This window comes from Aptenodytes forsteri, unplaced genomic scaffold, assembly GCF_000699145.1.
Source record: "Aptenodytes forsteri isolate BGI_AS27 unplaced genomic scaffold, ASM69914v1 Scaffold413, whole genome shotgun sequence".
In the NCBI taxonomy this organism is placed as follows: Eukaryota; Metazoa; Chordata; class Aves; order Sphenisciformes; family Spheniscidae; genus Aptenodytes; species Aptenodytes forsteri.
In genome coordinates this window covers 215,777-239,328 of record NW_008794372.1, presented here as the reverse complement: position 1 = coordinate 239,328, position 23,552 = coordinate 215,777, and the positions used below count along the sequence as shown (strand labels likewise).

Genomic DNA, 23,552 nt, shown 5'->3' with positions numbered 1-23,552 from the left:
AGAGAAGAGAAGAGAGAAGAGAAGAGAGAAGAGAAGAGAGAAGAGAAGAGAGAAGAGAAGAGAGAAGAGAAGGAAGAGAAGAGAAGAGAAGAGAAGAGAAGAGAAGAGAAGACTTTCCTATGCCTTTTGTCCGATTTTCAGCAATGTCTGTTCATATTTAATCTTTCCTACCGGTGCTGAGACAAGACTCTAAAAGATGCTGAATCTCTTTAAGTTCGTGCTGTCATGCAGTTAGGTAAAAATGCCAATAGAAGGGACCATTGTCTGTAATTTGATGGTCGCTAAAGAACTGTGCCATTAAACAAACTAAAATAAATAGAAACATTTATTTCTAAAGAAGGAAATGCTCCTGAAATACTTCATATTCAGCAAAGAGTTTTGGTCAAAGGAAAAAAAAAATCAGTAAAGTTGAAATATTTCTGTTCATGTTTAGAAGTCTGACTTTTCACTTCAAGATAAGGTTTTGAGACTAAATTTAGCTTAAGCAGATTAGTCGAAAGCTATGTGAAATGTTTAATTTCAGGTCCATTTAAATATTTTGGTCATGTCTTGCCAGTGGAAATTATTTCCCCTTCTGATTTCCCAGTTTTGCCATCTAATTAAATTCAAAAAGTATTTGCATGATCTATTCAAGAGGTCTGAACTCTGTTCTCACCTGTAGGGAAAGGGTTTGGCACTAGAGAACATGGCCTTCAGAGACCATATGGTTGGTTTGCTGGAGTTATTTTCTCTTAGTTATTCACGTTGCAACACTTATCTCTGTGTTTTCTAGTCAGCCCATGCCCACAATCTCCCTTTGGAGAACAGAGCTATATGGCACTGCTTTGCACAGTTGCTGTGGCAGTACCAACACAGACGTTCTCAGTAGTTGAGAACAGCACCAGGAGGTTTCAGCTAGCAGGGCTATGGGGGGGAGGATGAGTATTTACACATACCTTTCATGATATTGCCCTTACCAGCAGACAGAACTAGGGAGACAGACCACAGGTTGCTAAGGGTGAACTTCTTTCCCTTCCCGGAGTGCCTTCTTGGCCTGAGTCCTACCAAAAATTAAAGGTGACTTGGCTGACCCGAAAGATTGTATGTTTAGGTTAAGTGTATAACGACCTACATTTGGTGGAGCTGCAGAGTGATCTTGGGATTTCCTAGACAGCTCCTAAACCAGTAACAAATATAGTAAGTCTTTCCCCTTTTTCTTGGATTGTTAGAAAGCTGGATGAAAACATGAAAGCAATTATGTGCTTCAGACCTCTTGAAATTACTGTGCCATTCGCACCCTGTGATGAAGTCCCTCTCTGACTGTCTGAAGTGGTCAGAAGGGATCTGCTTTCTGAAGCAGAATGTGCTGTAAGGTCTTGTGGGACGGCAGAGGCTTTGCAGAGACAATGCGCCTTTGCAGGCACAACTAAACCTTCCTATTCAATGATCTTATTACACATGTGTGTCTGTTTTCTAGAGGGATGGACATATATAGGCCATATATAAACAAATTCTTAATCCTTAGTAATTAGCACTGCTTATGAGAGTGATAGACATAATAACTTTTTCTCTTTTGTTTTTAGATTTCAGGATGTGGCACACTATAATGCACGCTTCTGTGTTGTTGCTACAAAAATACCCTGCTGCAAGGGAGGGGGGACTCGTCTTCATTTGAGGGGGGGTTGTAGACCAAATATGTCCCCAGCCTGTTTGATAGTTCTCTTGTAAATGAAATGATGACAATCCTCTTGTGACTAGGAAACATTCCAGAGCCGGGGTGTAGGGTTACACAATGGTACAGTGTCTTGCCCCTGATTTATAATTTGAGAAGCAGATTGCGTTCAGACAGAATGTGAGCTGAACAATGAGGTTTCTAGTCCTGATCTCATTAACAGAGATTTATACCAAGAGGCTATTGTATCTCGTTCTTTTGGTTTGCCATGCCAGCAAACATTCATAAAGTTATTTAAAAAAGAAAGCTTCTGTCACACACTTAGGTCAGAAATTTCTCAGGAAAATAGCTAGTCAAATATAGAGTGGTCTTAATCTGCACTTACTATGGCTTATGTTTCTGGCCTTAATAAGTCTCAGAATGATTACTGGATCAAACGTCACACTCAAGCTTATTACATGTAAAGATTTGTGGAGACACGGCTTAAAATGCCTTTTCACGTATTTATGTTTGTTCACAGTTGAGTCACTCTAAGATAGCTTATTATTTGCAAGTCATACATAATCACCAAAAGAATGTTCTTCCAGTGCAGAAGAACCATTAGTAGGTGGAACAACAATAATATCCCGAGAGCTACTTTCCCTCCTGCTGCCCCCAGAGTCTCTGTGCTAAATGAAAAGTTTTAAAGACATGGCCTGGAACCTGCTCTTTGCTGAGAGTCAAGTAGTCATTGTGCACGCAGAAGAGGATGCACAGCACATTAATTAATGTTTCAATACTGCTGCCAGGCAATTTGGCCTGACCACCAGCAAAAAGAAAATGGAGGTCCTTTTCCAGTCTCACTGCACTAGAAAATAGACTGGCCCAGCCGCGTGTGTTGACAATGCAGCTCTGAAGCCTGCAGACCAATTCTGCTACCTCAGCAGGAGGCTGTCTTGGAGTGTCACGGCAAGAGATGAAGTCACACAGAGCACAGCAAAATCCAGCACGGCTCTTAGGAGATTAAAGGACAGCGTATCTGCAATACAGGAGGCATCTGGCTTCAAAGTAACTAAGCGCAACCCAGCCGTCACCACCACTGTTTCATACTCCTGTGAAACATGGGCAGTTTATCATTACCAAGGCATGTGACTTCCCAATTCCACCTGCACTGACTTCTGTGCTGTTGCTGGTATAAATAATCATCCAGTGCAATTACCCCATTATTCACAGTCCTGACACATATTGAGTGCTGTAGTAATACTCCCGTAAGCTATGTTCTCCCAGACAGCTGATGCACATGTCACATGAGAGGCCACTCAACCCCAAATCTGATGGCTAGTTTACATATATTAAACAGCTGAGAGTAGGTGAGGAGACAGGGCAGCAGAAACACATTAGGCAAATCTTCAGATGGCAGCCAGCTCCACATCATGGAAAACTGCTGCTGAATAGCATCTACTGTTGCAAAGAACATGGATCAGCCACATCATGTGTAGAAAGAAAGAGAGTAACGCTGCACAGTGCAGGGGCATGGGGGAAAGTGGGTGTTGAGGAGATCGACAGCAATGTCTGTGGTACATACAATTTGTACTGTGAAAATAGGACGTGTTTCTCCCCAGTAAAGGTGCAACAGCTGAGTCTTTACATGCTCAATCAGCAACAGAGATCATCCTTCCATCCTATTGTGGGACTGTAGCTAGATCTTCCTTTTGGTATCCTCTGCCTGAACTCCTAGTAGAGATTAAAAGAAATAATGCAACATCCTCTCAATCAGCTCCTGGCCTCACTGTTATAGAAGAGAGTTGCACAGTATTTTTAACCTTTAAACAGATTTTGAAATGGATTCAGGTTATCTCAGCTTCATATCGTGTACCTTTGCTCTCTGGTGAGCCTGGGGAAATAGGAACATCCTGCTCACTTTTTCTGTGCTATTCATTGTTTTGCAAGCTTTTTCCAGAAGCGTTCAGACTGTACTGCAATAGCAGCTTTTCTATCTTGTTAATGACTTGTCACTGAATGCCAGACAGCCCAAATATGGAATAATTAGGATAGTAAAGGATGACATTTTCTAGGCAATATGTGAATGATAAGCTTTAACTAACTTTGGCAGTCTTTGGCTTAACCCGTACCTTTTTTCCTTTGGCAGAACATTTGGTGTTAAGTGACAGAAAAATGTGAACTGTTCCTTCTTTTTTTCTCCCAAATATATCACCTATTCTTTATCTCCCACAATAGCCACACTTCCCATAAATCTTATTTTCCGTCAGGGAAGTTCTCCTTTACAAGTTTCCTATCCGAGTGCAATTGATTTCTAGCATTTTACACTTCCTTTAGCATGAAGAGCTGGAAAAGACAATCCAGAGAGTTTGTTCTACTCCAGCTACTAAAGCTCTGTCAGAGTGTAACGATCTGACAAGGCAATGCTCAAAGCAATGCATCCTTTGTTAAATCTTTGCAACCAAAAAACCTTTTCAAGTGTCCTCTGTGTTTCTCTTCTTGGAAAGCTCTCTCAGCGCCACTCACATCTTCTTATCGCAGTACCTACAGCAGGCTCACCCAGTCTTCCCTCTGAAAACTGCACTTTTCATGTTTCTGAGGATCTAGCCCCAGAGTGGGAAAAGCAGGGCTGGGTTTATGCAGGAGGACACTACGCAAAAGCTTCTGGCCTCAGCTTTGGAATCACACGGTGGATTCTTAAAATGTGTTTTGTATTCACACACTCCATCAAAATGATAAAAGAGCCACATCTTTGGATCCACACACTTTGATTTTGAAAAAGATAACTTGACAGAAAGGCTCCTATTGGTAAAAGCAAATCCTTAATGCAAACTCACTGTCTGAGGGACTGCTCTGACCATTAGACCCCTACACAAAAGGTAACCAGGGCCACCTCCTCCACCCCTTACCTTGCTGTGATGTGTGCTCCATGGTACCTGCATCTTTTAGGTGTACTTTAAGGGTACCTCATTTTTTAGAGCACATATATTCAGGGACATGTAGATTTGGGCTCCCAAATGCCTTAGACCTAGGACTGATGCGCAGATAGTCTGTTAACCCGAGGTAATAGCATTTCCGTGCATGGGCGGGAACCCAACTTTGGGTATGGATTAGGCACTGGACCATTGCCCTAATCTTATTTATCCACTTAGATATGTGCATGTCATTCTGAATCTTCCCAGAGGTTAATATCCCTCAGAGAACTTCTAGTCACTCTAATATATATACCAATAATCATAGCAGTTGTGCTGTCTCATTATCGCAATTAATTAGGACAGAGCAGGGGAATATAAAAGACTTCTCAAACCTTACAGAGGTTACGTCCTACTCTAATAAACATACAGCTATCTCCAGAGTCTTCCTTTGCCATGGTCCAGCTGCATGGTTCAACCCCAGTGCTGTTGAACCCCTATTAGGCCCCTTGCTCACAAGCTCTGATAACTCATGTTGGGCCACTTAAGGAGTCACCGCCCTCATCTGTCCATCCTCCCCATCTCTGGAGATTTGCATCCCCATGGCTCAGCTCCACTTCACAGCCCAGAACGTGTCAGTTAACACCCGGGGCTGGGACCTGGGGCACCTCGGGGCTCTGACGCACAAGTCTCACCATGGATAGCACTGGAAGTAAAAACACTGACAACAGGGCTGTTGGCCAAGCTATCCTCCAGTGATATCAGACAGGGAACATTCAAAGAAGAAGTGATTGGATAAAAAATACGTACTTGCAAAAGAGAGAACCCCTGTATGCTCACAATACCCACCCACCTTCCCCTCTTTGCAGGGACCTGGGAGATGTTTCATGCTCTTTCTGGCTGTGAGCGCATGACAGGAAAGGAGAGGAGATGGCACTATAATAAACAGTGCACAGAGACCATTTCCAACAAGGAAACTGCACCTGGCACTGCATGTCTTGACAGTGGCCACACAGATACATAGATGGTGGCTACATAGATTAATATCTCGAGGATTTCTGATTGCAGTTAAAATAAGCTTGGGCTTTTTTCAGTTTAGGCCTATTCTTTTTTTTTTCCTTTTTTTTCCTCTGTTATTTTCTTTAAATCCATTGCCAGATCAATACCTAAGGAGAATGGTTGCAGAGCCAGAGGCAGAGACTTCTAGATCCAAGCTTCGGCAGGCAGGGAAGGAGAAGAGGAAAGGAGGAGGAGTTGCAAACTGAGCTAACTATGGGCAGCACCGTTCCCAGGAGACCCTGCAGCAAGGTGCAGAGCTTGCCAAAAGCCCTTTGGGCACATGTGGTACTTTCAACAGCCAGATCTACTGAACTGCCTCCAGCACAGCTGTGGTCTAAATGTATTACTTTATTCACCATGTAGGGTCCAATGTAACATGTCCTTCATGCATAGAGAGAGCGTATTGTCCCTAGCTTTGTGCTACTTTTTATTGGCATTTATAGAAGACTCTGTCTCATCTCTTCTTTCACCTGATTCCTGAGAATGCTATGGGGTACATATTGTTTGAGAGATTCTGTACAAATATAATTGCATAGTTTTACATTATAGCAACCCAAATGAGAACAGCACCAGGGCAAACTTTGCCTGAACAACGTACAGATAGTTATGCTGAAATTGTTTCAAGAGTGGCTCATCTCCATTCTTCATCCAGTACAAAAAGAAACTTTGAGACCAGTTCTAAGTTGTTCTGCATCTGCCGTTAGTGGAGGAACAGAGACCCCATACAGAAGAAAACCCCTGTACTTTCACCCCAACACCAGAAAAGCATGAAGGAATGTCAGTACCACGTCTGTGCAGGAGGTGTCAAGGGTCTGTTTTCTAAGGTCCTATCTGGGCTCACTTATTCCAACAAGAGCCGTAAATACTAAGATTCTTTCACCTCTCTTTGCAAGTGACCTTTTCGGCTGGTAGCATTTACACAAACAGGCTGCTCCAGGAAAGCACTTTTCAAGTTCCCTATTGGTCATGTCAAAGGTTTTTAAATGAAACTGTATACAGGACAAAGTCTCTTGCTGAAAAGTTTAGATGAAGATGATTATTGGGCGACACTAAATCCTAATGGCCATTTGTTAAGTGTGATTATATTCTAGAATAAATTGGGTATAATAGATCAGATGCCATTTGGGGAGTCAGATATCCCTAGTAACTCAGCATGCTGATAGCTCAGAATCTGTTACTCACAGATTTTCAAAATGTTGGGGATCTACACCACAGGGAGGGGAAGAATTATAAAAGCTATTCTGCAATATTCTTATATTATTATATAAATATATATGTAGTATTACAGTGTATATACTATATTGTATACATATATTATTATATGTTGCTAATAATGTCACTACATACTTATTTTTATATTGGTGTCTTCAACAAAATGAGAAGCCAAGAAAAAGCTTGAGTTTTGTGGCTTGCTGCATGGAGCTAGGAATATAGAAAATATAGGAGAAGATTTCTTTTTAGTGTAAAAGCTAGATGATTCTGAAGAAAAGTGGCACTAGTCTCTGCAGAATACTTTCATTTGACTTTTGTGTTACTGATAAAAATTCAAATTCAAGACAAATATGTTGCCATGAAATCATCAAAAGAAGTACTTTTTTTTTCATTTTGGAAGAAGAGAAGGTGAAATAATGTATTCAGCATAATGAAATGAATAATTTTTGTACAATGTTATAATAGTCCAAGGCTTTAAAAGGCAGCTTCAGAAGCTTTTAGTGACATCTGAAGGGACAGGGTTCAAAGTTCCATTCATTTTAATGAAAATTGGATGTCCACATTTTTTGAAAGATTTTAAAATCTCAGGTATGATTTATAAACCAAGTAGAAACACAGCATTTGAACAGCACCCAAAAACAGCAATAAAGGTACAGAGCACATTGCAGCAGAACAAGGTGAATACAATGGAAATGCCTAGTCCAGTTCCTGAATACCTGTGCTGGTTTCGGCTGGGGTAGAGTCAATTTTCTTCATAGTAGCTGGTATGGGGCTATGTTTTGGATTTGTGCTGAAAACAGTGGTGATAATAGAGGGATGTTTTCGTTACTGCTGAGCAGTGCTTACACAGAGCCAAGGCCTTTTCTGCTTCTCACACCACCCCACCAGCGAGTAGGCTGGGGGTGCACAAGAAGTTGGGAGGGGACATGGCTGGGACAGCTGACCCAACTGACCAAAGGGATATCCCACACCATATGACGTCATGCTCAGCATATAAAGCTGGGGGAAGAAGAAGGAAGGGGGTACGTTCGGAGTGATGGCATTTGTCTTCCCAAGTAACCGTTACGCGTGATGGAGCCCTGCTTTCCTGGAGATGGCTGAACACCTGCCTGCCGATGGGAAGGAGTGAATGAATTCCTTGTTTTGCTTTGCTTGTGCGCACGGCTTTTGTTTTACCTGTTAAACTGTCTTTATCTCAACCCACGAGTTTTCTTATTTTCACTCTTCTGATTCTCTCCCCCATCCCACCAGGGGGAGTGAGCAAGCGGCTGTGTGGCGCTTAGTCGCCGGCTGGGGTTAAACCATGACAACACCAAAGTGTAAAACCTTTCCAGAAGTCATGTAGAAGAGACTCTAAAAAATAACATAATTCTTAAAATCATACAGATTTTCCCTGTCTGCGTGGATCAAAATTCTCTTTCAGTGGTACGTAGCTGCCAGCCATGTTACCCTTCCCCTGAGAGCTGACTACAAACACATAACTCTGTGGCACAGCACTTACAGCCCTGAACAGTCCTATCAATTTAGCCTGGCACCGTATACAACATCTGGCCCATAATTAATACAGCATTTTAAGATCCTTCTGGTACTATTAAATGCAAGGTATATTAAACCCAATGAGCCTAAAAGTTACTCTTATTTTTTTCTGGGGAAGAGAAAAACTGAAGGGTTAAGGAAGACAGAGTTATACTTTAAAAAGCAGGAGTACTACGTTTCACATCTCCGCGTGTTCCTCAGATCTCGTTTGTCATTAATAAGACAGTACTCACACATTAGCGTGTGGGGTATCAGATGGCCCTTTTGTGCTTATTCATTTCCTATAAAGAACATAACTACTGTGGCCGCTCATGTTTCCTTTGGCAGCTGAGTAGGCAGAGGTTTAACATGCTGTAAATCTGCAGCTGTAGCAGAGCCCAGGTCCCACCAGGTCCATGGCCGCTGTGTTTGCTGTAAGCTGAGGAGGGCCCCCAAGCTGCCCTACCAGGCCACCGTGTGTCACCCACATCCCACTGAGGTCTGTGCCCCTACCCTTCACTCCCTGGCCACTATGGGGGGATTGGACGTAAGCCGAAAGCTATCCCTTGGTGGCCTACTGCTGCTGCGTATGGATTTATTCAAGAAGTTTGAAGAAAATGTTAAAAAATAATTGTACGGTACCATTGTAGACTGAGGAATTAGAAGTTTCTTATGTCTCCTGTAGATGTGTAGCAATTATGTGTGAGATAATTGCCATGTGCTTCCTTTATAACAACTGGAGAGAAACAGACAATTTTAAGGCACAGCTCATCTGTCCCTAAGGTATATATCTAAAATAGGTCAGATGAATCAGTCCCTAAAAGTACCTATTTGTCTCTAATGACTTGAAAGAGAGCTTAGAGACTAGCTCAGACATAAGCACTGTGTAGAAGGTAGATGATATGAATGCCATTGTAGACAGACCCAGAAGAGGTCTATTGACTTCTTTTCTTCACTTTTTCTTTTGGCATACTGTTTTTTTGGGTTTTTTTTAACTAGATCTCAAGCTGAGATTACAAAAGTTAGCTACAAAAGGATGTATAACATGAGAACTTGATCATCACCAGTGCACCCTGTGACACATTCTGGCCAAACTGGTCATGTCCCTGTAGATACAACTTTGCTCACTTGCAGTCAATTCTCCTTTATCCACATAACTGAAGAGTTGGGATTCCACAAGTAAATGAAAAAAATGTGTTTCTAAACCTAACCCGAGGAAGTCTGAAATCTCTGCATCCTAATTCCTAACACGTCCGGTGCAACTGGTACACTGGGTGTGCAGAAGCTAAGCTGACTCTCTATAGATCAGTTTGGCTGTATCTCTACCAGTAAATAAAATGGACCAGAGCCAATTCTCTAGCTCCAAAAGCAAGTGGCATGCTACAGCTTGCAACCACACAGCTAAACTCTCTTTCCACCTAGAGCAGGTGGCTTTGTTCATATTGCATTTGGGAAGAGTCCCAGGACTGTGCCAGGCCCTGAGCTGGGCTTGGACATTGTCTGGGAAAGTGCTAGCTGGCACAGGGCATACCATGCCAGGGACTGTGCCGCCAGTTAAACTGTATAGGCCATTAACAGGTCAGTGCCTAAACCCACCCCTGCGTTACTACATGCTCCTGGTGTAGCTATAGAGGTGGTTTAAGAGTCTAATAAAGTACATTGGCTCTGACATACTGCTGTGTGAATGCAGGTTATGGTTTCCATCAGGCAGCCAGATCATACATCTCTGTACCTAGGACATGGTTTAACTTCAACAAAGATAATCGGGCCATCAATATTGGACAATTGGCTGTATATTCAATATCATATCACTTTGTGAGCTTATCAAGGGAAAACAATGTATTGCAGTAGCATGCTCAATATTAAACTGGAGTGGAGTTTTGACATTACACCTCCCTAGTCTCTAGACTCAATCTTTCAAGGCAGAATTTTCAATGTTACCTAAATAATTTTCCCAATCCAACCTGACCAACTCTGCTATAAAGGTTTGAGTTACTCTAGATGGAAGATTCACACATAGGAAAAAAACCTATTTCAAATTTAGTAAACAAAAAGTACGTCTATAGTGTCTTGTTGGTGTCTGCTAGAGTTTTGTGCCCAAGTCTTATCTCCTGAATGTCCATGCTGCGTAAGTGTTAGTTCACTCTTAAGCTCCACTCTGGGGCAAGCTCAGTTGTTTCTGGGCTGGGAAGAACTAGGCAGAGATTAAGAGATGGTGTGTGCCAGTGTCCCACCCCCACACCGCATGAAGATACAGTATGAGTGTGACTCATGTTGGATTTGGCTTCTCCCAGACTAACCAGTATTTCAGCAGGCCTCTTGATGGCCTCATGTCCTAAGCCACCCTTGTTACAACAACAAAAAGATGTATCTGGCAGCCTGTGCAGCAGCTTCCCAACAGCAGCCCATGGAAACATCTTAAAAGGACCATACTCAAATCAATGGCTCATTGTCAGAAAGATTTCTTAGCAGCAATTTAAAATTATACTGAGTGTCATAGCACAGGCTGGTTTTATACAAACTGGAGAGCAGTGCTGGTTCTATTTCATATATCTATCTGTATATCTATGTATATGCATATGAATTTTGTCTCCCATATGTATATGTGTGTGTGTGTACATACATGCAGGAGGGGTCACCAGCCCTTGGGTGCAGGCAGGCATAGCTGCCTAGGTATATACCTATACCAAGGTACATGTGATCCTTGTAAGCACGGCCGCAGCAGAGTTCTTCATGATCCATGATTGCTGTGACCATGATCTTGAGAAGCAGGTCTCTGCTTTGCTTCTCCAGACACGAATATTACTGAGAATCCTCTTCCTAGGCTGTGACACGTACCCCCGTAGACTCACACATCTAATGGATTCATTGTCACTGTTGCTCTGGTTGCTTGTTTTTAAGTTTTCACAGCAACCAGATTTTTTTTTTCTTTAGGGCTAAACAAAAGAGGACCAGGTAATGAGCTCAGGCATTCACACTTATTGTCACACATCTTAATTCTTAGTGCTCTCCTTGACTCTGTTTTGGACCACTCCAGTTGTCACTAAGAGAAGTCAGTTGTAGAGGGATTTGACCCTTTGGAGTGTGGACACAAGCCAGTCAGTGCTATTCAGCCTCAAGGCTTGAATCAACTCAGCAGTATAAACACAGCCAGTCTGTATGTTCAATGAGATGAAAAGGAGCAAACAATTCTGATTCCATTTAACGCCAGTTTAGGGCTCTTAACACTGCCTTTCCCACAAATCAAGCTATTGTATTGTCCAATGATAGGATGAGAGTTTGAGAAATCTGTCTGTTCTGATAATGTTGCAAGGAGTGGTCAGGTTTACTATCAATGCTTCACTAGGATGTAGTCAACATGTTGATTTTGGTAAAATAGAAGTCTGGAATAAGGAAGACATTCAAAATAAACAGGATTCTAGGAAGGGCATTCACTTTAATTTTATGTTTATTTTTCCCCAGAGGGGAAGAGGTAGAGCTTGCCAACCTTTTAAGTTGCTTGCTAACTGCATAATGAATGGGGATAAGTTAATTCTGACTATGTTTTCAATTTCCTTAGGGAACTAGATGCCAATGCATTTGAAGTTTTTCTGTCAACATCTGAATACTTCTATGCAGGGGCCACCTTACACATCTAACATGTTCTTCAGTGCTTCCAACTTAATCAAATTTATCTTATAGTCAGATGATTTGCCAGAATTACAGTTCACAGGATATTTGGCATCATTAATCTAATTTATAGCAAATAAGAGGATATAAATATATAGGTATAAAAAATTGATTCCTGAGACCCCTTCTTTATTCCTTGAATACTCTGCTGTTCCCTTATTAACTGTCAATGTGTGTTCTAAAGCTAACTTTTGAAAGTATGTTCTTTAAAATTATGTATTAAGATTGAAAACCTAATTATCCACCGAGTGGTATGTTTGCATCTCGAAATATTCACATATGAATAACATGTATGAATGACTCTAGTCCTTCTGCTGTTGAATTAAAAGGCAGAACTCAATAACTGTAGTGGGAATAGCATTGGAAACATTTTCAGGGACCTAAAATGGAGAAGAGAAATGGCTAGCAAGGAAAGAAAAAGGAAAAAAAAAAAAAAAAACCAAACTCAAAAAAACCCCAGCACAACCAAAACCAAACAAAAAAACACAGTAGCAAATCTTGTTTATGAATTAACTTAAATTTACTTTAAAAAAAAGAAAAAAGACCTTACAGCCAATTCCAGGCTTGTCAGGCATAATAAGTTCTGTTAGAATAGTCTTTTGGAAAAATCTTTGTATCTCTTTGTGCTTAAGGAATAAAGGAATGCTTACAAGCTCTCTAGAAAATTAAATAATGTTTTCTGAAATGTATGAAGATCTCTAGATAGAATTATAAACCATCAGATTGTGTACCACTCTGAATGCATTCAAAAGATGATTTTGCAAGCTCTGAAGGAAGTTATGGGTTCATTAAGAGCACCTTATCCTTTCCCTACTTGTTGTGTCTTGGGTACAGGCTTGAAAACCCTTAACACCTCTCCTTCAGATTACAAACTCTTTTATTGTACGCACATGTCTGGCACAACTAGTCTATTTTTTGGCAAGGATCTCTTGGTCTATTGTTATATAAATAACTTCTCTAAATGTTGCTTCCCTGATCCATTTTTTTGTTCTAAAAGGGTCTTAATACCCAAATATTTCCCACTCTAGTCTAAATATTCCTCAGCTGAACTACAACATGATTAGAAAGACAACTGCAACTTTAGAGAAAATGGCAATCATCCCAAATGGCTTCTGGGAGCCAGACCAGGCACTGTAAATTGTGCATCCTTCAGAAGGAAAAGACCTACCATCCTTCTGTCAGGACTTCTGATTTTGAAGTTTGTAAGTTGAAACCTTTAGCAATCACTTCTTAGCTCAAGCTTTAGCAAGGAGACTTTTAATTTAGACACTGAAATACAGAAAGTATTAAAATCAAAAGTAAAATGTTGCCACTTCTCTTTCAGACTCATCGCTACAGAATAAAAGCAGATTATCCATTCTTCATCATGTCAGCTAAACAGGAAGGACAATCCTGTCTCTTTTGCAGGGGATGGAACTGATCGGTTTCCATCAATTTTCATAGTTTCTGGCTCAATTTGGCTTCTTGTTATTCCAAGTAAAAGGTATATATTCTCAGAAACACTTTAACAAAGCATTTGCATATAATTTCATTCAAATGATACTGTGCAGAATAACAAAGAAGTGAGACTTTTACCTGGCCTGTATCTTAAAATGAGTTTGTCACTTCCTCATCAGGACAGTATTGCTTTAGTAACTGAGCCATATGCACTCATCTGGAAGGCTAAGAGGAAGCTCGTCTCTTTTATACTGATTCTTTCAGAATGGAGTCAAAGGGAAGATGGGATTGATGCTGATGCTCTAACTACACAGCGTGATTTGTAAGACCTGAGGACTGAAAGGAGGTGGAAACACCTGGCAGGGAAGACAATATAAGGACAGATTCTAAAAGAATTTTTTGCACTTGCAAAGTATTCTGTCCTGCTATACTTACTGTGGAGCTGTAGCAGCCTTTTTGTTCATTTTGCAGGTGCAAATTTATTCTCACCAGATAAATTACAGAAGCAAACTAGTGTACGTATCTCCTTATCTATTGGTATCTGTAGACAAAGTGGTGAGCGCTCTGATTTGGTTTTCCACTAGAGGACATGCACAAGATTTAGGCCACACATTTCATACCCATAAACAAGAGCTCCACACTCTCCTTGCAGTCTTGGACCTGCATCTGGGGAGAGGAATTGCTTCCTTCAACATGGATTCTGAGGCATACTACTGTCAGGAGATCAGTATTTAACGCTGCACAGCAAATCACACAGCAGCTTAGAATAGAAAGCAGAGAAGAAAAACACCAACTGAACCAGGAGGAGGAGTTTGCAAAGATAACATAGCAATCGCATTCTCTGATGTGTTCTTTTATTCTGTTGTACAACTGGAGGTTTTGGATAAGCAGGCTTTCATTAGATAATCCCAATTTGTATGAATCAAAACCAACTTTACCAAAACTCATGCGGAGTTCTGAATAAAAACCTTCCTAGTTTCCTGCCACCAAAAAACCACTGCTTGGTAGGATAATCAAGAGCTTGGTCTTCCCTGGCCTGTGAATTCGAGACCGATCTATTGTGCAGATAGATATGGATTTCTAGACTCTATATTGTTGTTCCCAGAGCCTAAAATTTCTAACTCTAATGAGGGTTTCACCCTGGCACTGAGGAATAAGCCTGGACACTTGGTGATCTCCATCATAAGCTGTGGAACCCAAGTTTTAGACTTTCAGCTCTGCCCTGGGAGACTCCATGGGGTTTTCCTGACTACTAGAAACCCTGTAGACTTCTCCAACACTGACAAAAAGCCCCAGATTTGCCAACAGGTGAGAATTAACCATAGAATTCCTGGAACTCAAACCAAAATGGTTACCTATTTCCAAATCTATTTCCTGGTTCTTCTGTAAGAAATGTAGAAATGTCAAGTTTTTGTTCAAACCGGGTGACGGTTTTGTTTTGACACCACCAATGTTTCTTAAATTGACCCTATATTTGTTGACTTCAGGCTGTGCTGCCCTAATGCATCCAAAATAGATATCCTTGAAAGGCTACTGTCACTCTTCAATTAGTCCTATAGCCTGTCTCTTAGGTTGAGTAGAATAACAAGAACCTTTTGCTTCAGACTTTTACATGGGTGCCAATCTGCTTCCAGGTACTTATTATCCCTAGGTCCCTATACAATGTTTGTCTGTCCTAGAGTTGAATTTGCAGAGATGAACAAGGACAGTCATAGCACCTGGTGCTTAGCGAGGAACCCATTATCACCAGCTCTCTGTCAGAATCTTAATCTCACTTGGAGCAGGTCAAATTGCATGAAACATCTCTCTTACTCTGCCTTCTCCGTGACAGGAGGTACTGGCATTACCTCTAGAAATAAATGTCTTGGCTGATAGTCTATTGGCTGCTGTGGAAGTCATAATTGTGGAGGAAAACAGCAAAACAGTCGGTTGGAACATTTCAAAGGAAAGAAAAAAAATTCCCCCCCAAAACAACTTTTCTTGTTATTTTCTTTATTTTTGTGGACAAGCCTACATCAGCCTTGATCTTGACTTTGTGGAACATCTCTCCTATACCTAAATAGCATCAGGATTCAAAGCGTAGACTTTCCTCTTTTATGTGACTTCCCAAGCCCAATTCAGTAAGCGTTCCCAGAGCTGTCCTGGTAGACAGAATCCCGCATAAAACAAGAGAGCCAGTGGCCGTGTTACCCTTATCCTTTCATCTGTGTGGGTAAAGCTGGATTTTACCCACAGGGAAAATGTTTATTCATGTATCGCCTTTTATAACTTCCAGATCAGAGGGCAGTATAGGACAGATCTCCATCAGTCTCGCTGTTGAAACTGTCTGTCTGTGTAGAAGCGTAATACTTGTTGGGCTGAAGAGAATAAAAATGACCGTAGAATTAGTGGCCAGAGTATTCAGCTGAAATCAGGGAGACTTCAATCCAAGGTCACGCCTCAGTTCTCATAATTGACATGAAACTTCTCCTTTTGTCAGATACTATTTCCTGTTGGCTAGTTTAGGCATCTTTTTGCTTAGAGTGGGGCTTTTGGGGGGATCTCTGTAACTATTCACATTTTGAAGTGGTAGCCCAGACATATAACTAAGAATCTGGATCTTGATGGGCATCTCAGCCCAACAACGCTACCTTCTATGTCCTTTGTGGGTCTAGTGCTAAATTACTTGCTTAAATTGCAGTAGAAGCTTTGTGGTCACATTGGGAACTGACTTCAGTTCTCCAAAGCCCAAAAGAAGCAATTCACAGTGGAGCCCATCTTTTCCTCCCCTTTCTAGGAAGAATAGAATAGACTAGTTTTCCTTACATGATTGAAAACAATAGCAAGAAAAAATCTGCACAGGAATTTAGACTCAGTAGTATAAAGTAAACCCCCAAACGTAAGGCATTTTATAAAGGTCAAAGCACAAATATTGCAGTTCAGCAAAGACCTCATCATTTTAGTAAACAAATTGGAAAACAGAGGAATTTCTCCACCCTCCCAGACTGGTTCAGGGTTTAGATTGCTAGCCTCTCAGATGGCCTAGGTTAAGATTCACGATTATGCAATGAAGGATGCTTGTCAGACTGAATGGAAGACGGGATTTGGGTACCTTATTATATAACACTTCATAAACTTTGTTTAAACAGTATAAACAGCAGACAAAGGAAACTGGATTTTGCAATAAAAGCTATTTTTATGAAAGCAAAAGTCACATGACCTCTTACCCAGCTTTTAAGAGAGCAATAGAACTTGCTTTGCCTGCCAGCCCTGAAAAAAGACTGAATTTAATGTCAAAGACAGAGGTCTTGTTAGGCAACAGTGCTACATTCCAAATCTTACATGTTTATAGCTTCTCCCCTTGCCTTAACCCCACCCTCTTGATGAGAAAAAACATTCAGTTAGGCTTAACCCTTCATAGCCTTTGACTTTTACAGCAGCTGAGACCACCCTGATTTTTCACTAGGTACATTTTTTGAAGCGATGTATATTGATGGGTAGCTTGCATACATGGAACATGTTTGTAAACAGTCAGCTCACATGCACTGCAGGAGAGAAATCAAGGTCTCTGTGGGTGCTAAATATCCTAATTTCAAACCATTCACATCAAGCTACATTGAGATTTGTCACTGATGTATCCCTCTCAGTGTAAAAATACTGTAGGCAAGCCCTTGCTTGTTGCTTGCTAATTTCAACACATACACATTTCTCCAAAGTCACTCTAACAATATTTTTAGTAAATATATCCTGCTGGAAAACCACACTCAGTTTCCTTTTGAAATGAAGCTTCCTTTTTCCTCACTGAAACCTTTTATAGACTCCTGAAATGCAGTGTCACTCCCTGTAAAGCCCTCACTACTGACTGAATTTTGTATTTGATAACCCAAAAATGGAAACCCTTTAAAATCCCATTTGATAAGAAGGAGAGCCAAGGAATATCAAGGTGAATAAGTAACAGAATAAGCACCCAAGGAGGATACGTTAGTGATATGCTTATAACATCTCTAATTCAGTAGTCCCACATAAAATATGCAAAAAGAATCTTTTTACATATAGTAATAATATCGTATATAGCCCTTTTCAGAGAAGAAAAAATGGTGGAAAAGACAGCGGTGATATTTCTGCCCACTATTTTTAATGAAAGTCAACAACTGGCTGGCTTTGGTATGTTTAGTGAAGGAGCTCTGAGTGAGACATGAATGCTACGGCACAGAGAGCGGCATAGGATGCAAAGATCCCTGAGGGTCAGTGGGAGGAGAAGGGACAAAGTAACCCAAGGTTGGGAGTGAGTGAAGGTGCACAGGAACTGGGATCCTGGAGATAGCTGTAATTTGCTCGTAGGTATGGGGGAGTGGGGCTAAACTGGGATGTACAAAATACTGGTGGGGAAGATAATGGTCTTAGATGCTTTACCAAGACTATAGGTGGAGAATAAGGTGTACAGAGCTAAGAGGGATCTTAAATACATTTACAACAGAAGGGACAGGTGTGCTTTTTCAGCCACTGAGCCGGCACCTCCACAGCTGGAATTCATCCCTGAATCCTAACTTTAGGTGCCTGTTGGGTAGATGTATACATATAACATGTACATTAGGTATACATGCAATCACAACATTCAACAGAGTTCAAGTATGGAGTTTAGGATGTTTTTGAGCTCACCTTATGGTAGACATCTCATCAGCTGAATAAATCTGTTGACTCTAAGGACAGTACTGACTTGGGACTCAATTCACATGCCTGCACATGGCCACCTAGTTCCATCTAAGACAAAGCAGAGTATTTCCTTTATAGATCTGGCAGATATATCATTGCTTAGAGTAGGCTCAGCCTCCAGCTGCCATTCCGAAAAATCAGAAAAGGGGTATCTGGGGCAATCTGAAAGGTACCTTGGGCATCTGAAATGCCTCTCTATGCAATTAAATTGAGATCTTGATCTCCCCTGATAATAATGGAAGCTTAGCTGACCTGTAAACGTCTGTAAGTAGACACCTCAAATTAAGTCTCTGAAGCTGAAACACACCCCCAGGTCTCAGCTCTCACCTCTAGGTCTAGTGCCATTTGAAATGCCCACCTGACCTCCAGCCACCAGTCTGGAGGAGCACAGGTCTCCTCTAGGTCTTGTATCATATCCGACAGCCCCATGAAGATGTTGCAGTCCCCCGAGGGATCTTAAATGGCAGCAGACACCAAGTTCAAGCAACTGAATCAAGCCTCCAGCATCTAGGACTTCAGACACTCCCACAAATACCCTGATCACTGTCGAGAGAAAAACAGCACATCCTGTAGCCTGGTACTGCTGTACTCATGTACATAGAAGGGAGAGGAACTGTTAAATTTTAAAGGAATTTGTTTTCAACACAAGAGATGTGAGCATCAAAAATCAATGAAGACAAAAGCATGTCTATAGGCAAAATTTAGTTCTTAATGTACATGTAAAACTGTGCTGGGTAACTAACAGAACACCTTGCAGTACGGCTACACAATTGTCTACAAATAATAAGGGAAAAAAACAATTAATCAGAATCAGTAAAAAGCATTTAAAATAGGATTGCTGAAGAATTTGCATGCCTAAATCCAAGATTACTTCAATATTTCATATTAGCCAGGCAGTCACTGGATAAAAGTAATAAACAGTCTTTGGCACCTGAACGGCCCAGAGGTGCCCCCTCCCTCCTAAAGGCCCTAACCAAGAAGTTGTAGAGACAAATTCATGTTTATGTACTCCAACTACTATAGTAAAATGTTATTCTCTACATAGGGAAACAGTTTGTGAGATACAATTACCCAGATGCCTTGTAAGCTTTTGTATGTAAACTGTATATGAAAACTATGTATGTAAGCTGTGTGGTTTTGGCTTGTGGTCCTAGAAGAAAGCGAGTATAGTGCTGAACTCTCAAAGCATAGGGTGAATTTGAAACTGGGCATCTCAATTACTACTTGTGTAGACAAACAACTCATGTATTGCTTGTAAAAAGGAATAGTAGCTCAGTAACCCTTTTCTCTTCTGCTGGGCTTAAAAGAAACAGCAACCCCTATCTGATTTAGAGAAAGGGTGTTTAGACACCAGCCTTCAAAGGAGAGCTTTAAGGCAGTGAATCTCCAGGGGAGTACATAAATTGTGTAAGAGAAACAAGACCTAAGTGCATGAATCCTCTTTGTTTCCCTCTTAGACAGGCCTGGATGATGTCACACACACTGTGTTGAGTTTCCTTGGCCTCACTCTAATTCTTACTGTGCATCTCCAGCATCTCATGTTTCTTTTTTGAGGACCAAAGGAAATTTAGGCATTCCAATGCTTTGATGCCTAAACTCACTTTTGGTATTTAGCCTCACATATTTTCTTTGCTACTTATCTCTAAATACTTTCTATGATGCAAATTGTAAATTATCTGGTTTGGCATTGCTTTTTGAATTAAGCCTCATAATAGGCTGTAGCGCATGTATAAAGCAATATACCACAGGTCCTTTGGAAGCTGTGGTTATTAACGGAACAGTCACTCAGATATATTGAGTTGATTAAACTAAAACAGGCAACATGGACAAATCTAGCATAAACACAACCATCTTTCTACCACATACTGTGTGTCAGGCAGCAGCAAGAGGGGGCTGCTCTGTAAGATGGGGTGAGCTGGGAGCCGAGGGTGACAGCGAGGCCAGTCGGGCAGTGCCCTCCCCAGCCCTGTCCCGCAGCACCCCAACCAGAACAGCGAAACAGGTCTGATGACAGTGACGACATTCAACCACGAGTCCAGATCACCAGACCAGTCTGTAGTGATGAGACAGGTTGAGTCTGAGGTCAGGCTCAGGATCAGTGGGGTTCACGGCCAGGCACAGGCATGCTGTCCACACAGCTCCAGTGAGGAGCAGGGTCAACATCTGGGGCTGAAACACAGCTCCTAAAACAAGAGGATGAGGCTCCAATGAGGTGCCTCACAGCTCTGTTCCACCCAGCTCTTCTCACAGCCATCTGACCCAAGGTTATGGCAGAAGTGGCCTTGAGTGTAGGCAGCCACATTGCTGGGGAAATGTGGTTGCTGAGCCTCTGCAGGGCCCTGACACTGTGATCCAGAAATAAGTTTGCTAGGACAGTGGTAGGTTAACTCAGGGGACATGACACCAGCCCTAGTAGTCGAAGCACTTTAGATGTAAAAGCTGTGAGCTTTCTCATGCTGAAAGAGGCTAAAATCCAGATTTCCCTTTTCCTGGGTGAGGGCTCTAGGTGCATGGTATGAAGGTGGCCACCATGAGCTCTTTGGTTGTGTTTTAGAAGAAAACCTCTGGCACTTCTCTGCAAGCAGAGGTATTGGTGCCTGCCTTCACCTGAGGATCCAGAGCCCGGCTCTGGAGCAGACGGGGACTCCTGCCTTGCAGGCTTGGGTTACTGAAGAACAACATTTGGGGTGGAGGTGGAGAAAAGGGGGAATTCAGATATACCACAGTCTTTCCTATTTGTTAATTTAGACATATTTTAAATTGGCTTCTGTCTCTCTCTCAGACTTAAATCTGGAGTCTTTTATCAGTGCAAGTGCCTAGAATTGGACGTTGATATCCCGTACGTCTTTTGCGGGAGCTGAGCTTCACCATAGTGTACAGTGCTTTCTATTCGGGGGGGTTCTAGTCCTCATTACAGACAAGATGCAGGACCTGGACTTTAATTTACTCTCCATCAGACTTTTTCTACAGTATTTTAACACTGGAAAGACTAATTTATTTCACAGATGTATACTGATAATTATTCTTTTCCTCCTCTGTTCAGCTAATTCATGCGGCTTAACTATCCCTCAGCGATGCTGAAGGCATCTGCAGGAGGGAGGGGGAGCTGCTCTTCAGGTTCTTCACTACCTCCCCTACTGGAACGGGCTGCTGCTCCATCACCAACTGACCTTTGCCTTAAAGACTGATGCACTTCGCAAAGGTGCAACAGGGCTGGTCCTCTGTAATTTGATTTTTGTTTGCCATGGAAAAGCTGGTTTGTTTGCTTTGCACTTAAGGCCCACAGTTTATTCAGGACTGTAAAACTTCAAAATCACATATAAGTAAATATGTGAAAAACAAACAATGCTGAAAATTAGTCTGGTAAAAAGTGAGGAACTACTATTGCTTAATAATATATACTTACAAGACTTCATTCTGCAGCAGAAAAATATTTTTTCCACCCTCCAAATATCTTCTGTGAGACCATAAAATCCTTAACTTTTTAAAAAACAAGTTAAATGTTTGTGTTTAAAAGAGTACTGCGCCTGACTTTCTACTTCAGGCTTGTTGTGAATGACATCAGAGGATAATGAGGTCAGTGTTTAAACTGAAAGTCCCAGTTTAATTTTTATTATTGTAAACTGCTTAAAACTGGATATGTTGAATTATAAAACTATGATAGGTAGATGGCACAACATTAAAGAAATTAATTCCTTAGTTTAGAGCTTCCTGTCCTGATCCTCCTGAGCCAGTCCTGAAGTCCTTACTCATTTCCTCACTCCTGATTCATCAAAGCATTTAAACACTCTAGATTTCAGTGGGATTTAAGCATATGCTTGTTGATTCAACACTTTAATCAGAGAAAATCCTCACTGAAGTCAGTAGAAGTTTTTGCCCCAAAAGACCTAAAGTTTCACTTTTTTTTTTTTTAATCCTGTATTTGAGTCCACACAACTTAAAATTGGGAATTTATGTGTTTGGTAATTGTTGCTACACATCACTCCCTGCCCAAACCAGTTCTTTCACTTTGGCTATTTAATCTCTGGCTAGCAATATTAGTGGCAAGAGGCATTTAACAGATGGGGTAGTGCTGGGGTGGGCGGAGACGTGTTGAGAATAAGGTTATAATAATTTGTTTCAGGTGCCTCCTCTTTAGATCATAATTAAATACTAAGAAGAAAGGCACATTTTTTCTTTATCCCCTCTTGAACTGCCTCTACCATTTAAACATCTTGAAGTATGGCGTAGCTTTATTTTCTATCATTGTTTAGGTGTAAGTAAAGTTTTTTGGAAAAAAAAATGGAAGCGTGGGGGAAAACTCTTGGAGAGTACAGAATGGTGAAGATACAGGGGAATGGCTCCTTAAATGTCACATAGCTGCTACACAATAATTTGGTCTGCTGAACTGCAGCCTGCTGGTGTAAGCACTCTTCTACAAAATTTAGTAAGCATGTAGTGACCAATTAATTCTACTGAAACTATGTTAAAACAGGGTTTCTTAACAGGCTTATGATATCTGTTTCTTCTGGATTCCTTTGGTACGAGCCTGTTTGACTAACATGTCTTACAAGTTAAATCTGTAGGACATCTTTTAGAGGCCGATGAGACAAGGGAGTGCACGTCAGCAGTTTCAGCTTTGCTCCCCACCGTCGTGGCATGCTGCACCTTTCTCTTCTGCTTTCTAATCAAATCAAATGTGATTCAGCTTAATTTTTATTATTTTTTTAATTAGAACAAAAACACTGCTAAACTTCTTAGAAACGGGGCTGCTGTTTAGCCTAAACAGATTAATGGGAAAATTACATTTTTGGAGATTTGCAGCAAAGCAAGAGCTGGTTTTGGAGGGGGGTGGATTGCTACAGGATATAGCGTGAGATGTGCAGCAGCCTTAAACTCTTACTGCTTTCCCTGCAAAGGGCAGGAAATTCCCCAAATTTTGCAAGGTGTCTCTTGCTTTACTGGACTTTTAAAAATAACTTCCTTAAGTAAAAATGTACTTTCCTTAAATTGTCCACTGGGAAGAGCTTGAAAGCATGGCCTTGCTATTCCCAAATGGCTCAACACCCTGGGAAGCAAGAAGCAGCCCCGATTCATTAGAGCTTAATAGTTCATAACTTTGCACTTTTCATAATTCGTTTTGGCATTATGTTATTGGGGGTGGTGTTGATTAAATCAGCAATGGCAGTCCCTGCCTTTGTGTGCCTGTCTGCTAGGCTCTCCTTTGGCAAGCCTGAGTTTTCCCGGTGCATAGACAGGAGCAGAGGGGAGGGGGGAGAAGGCTGATGTTTAATTAGGGGATTTTATAGGTAAAAATCAAAGAAATCCTGTCAGAAGTGGGGCACCCATGCCTTTGCGGCCCTCACGGGGGAGGGGTGAGCGGCGGCCCCGTCGGGCGACGGAACGCTTGTGAGCGGGGTCGAGCCCCGCGGCGGGAGCGCGCCAGC

At 41.5% G+C, this 23,552-nt stretch overlaps 1 protein-coding gene across 1 annotated transcript in view; it reads left to right on the top strand.

Moving 5' to 3' along the window:
- The window catches only part of CUNH11orf70 (chromosome unknown C11orf70 homolog), a 51,868-nt gene that overhangs the window by 6,349 nt on the left and 21,967 nt on the right, over positions 1–23,552 (top strand). The gene's annotated exons all lie outside the window — the stretch shown is intronic.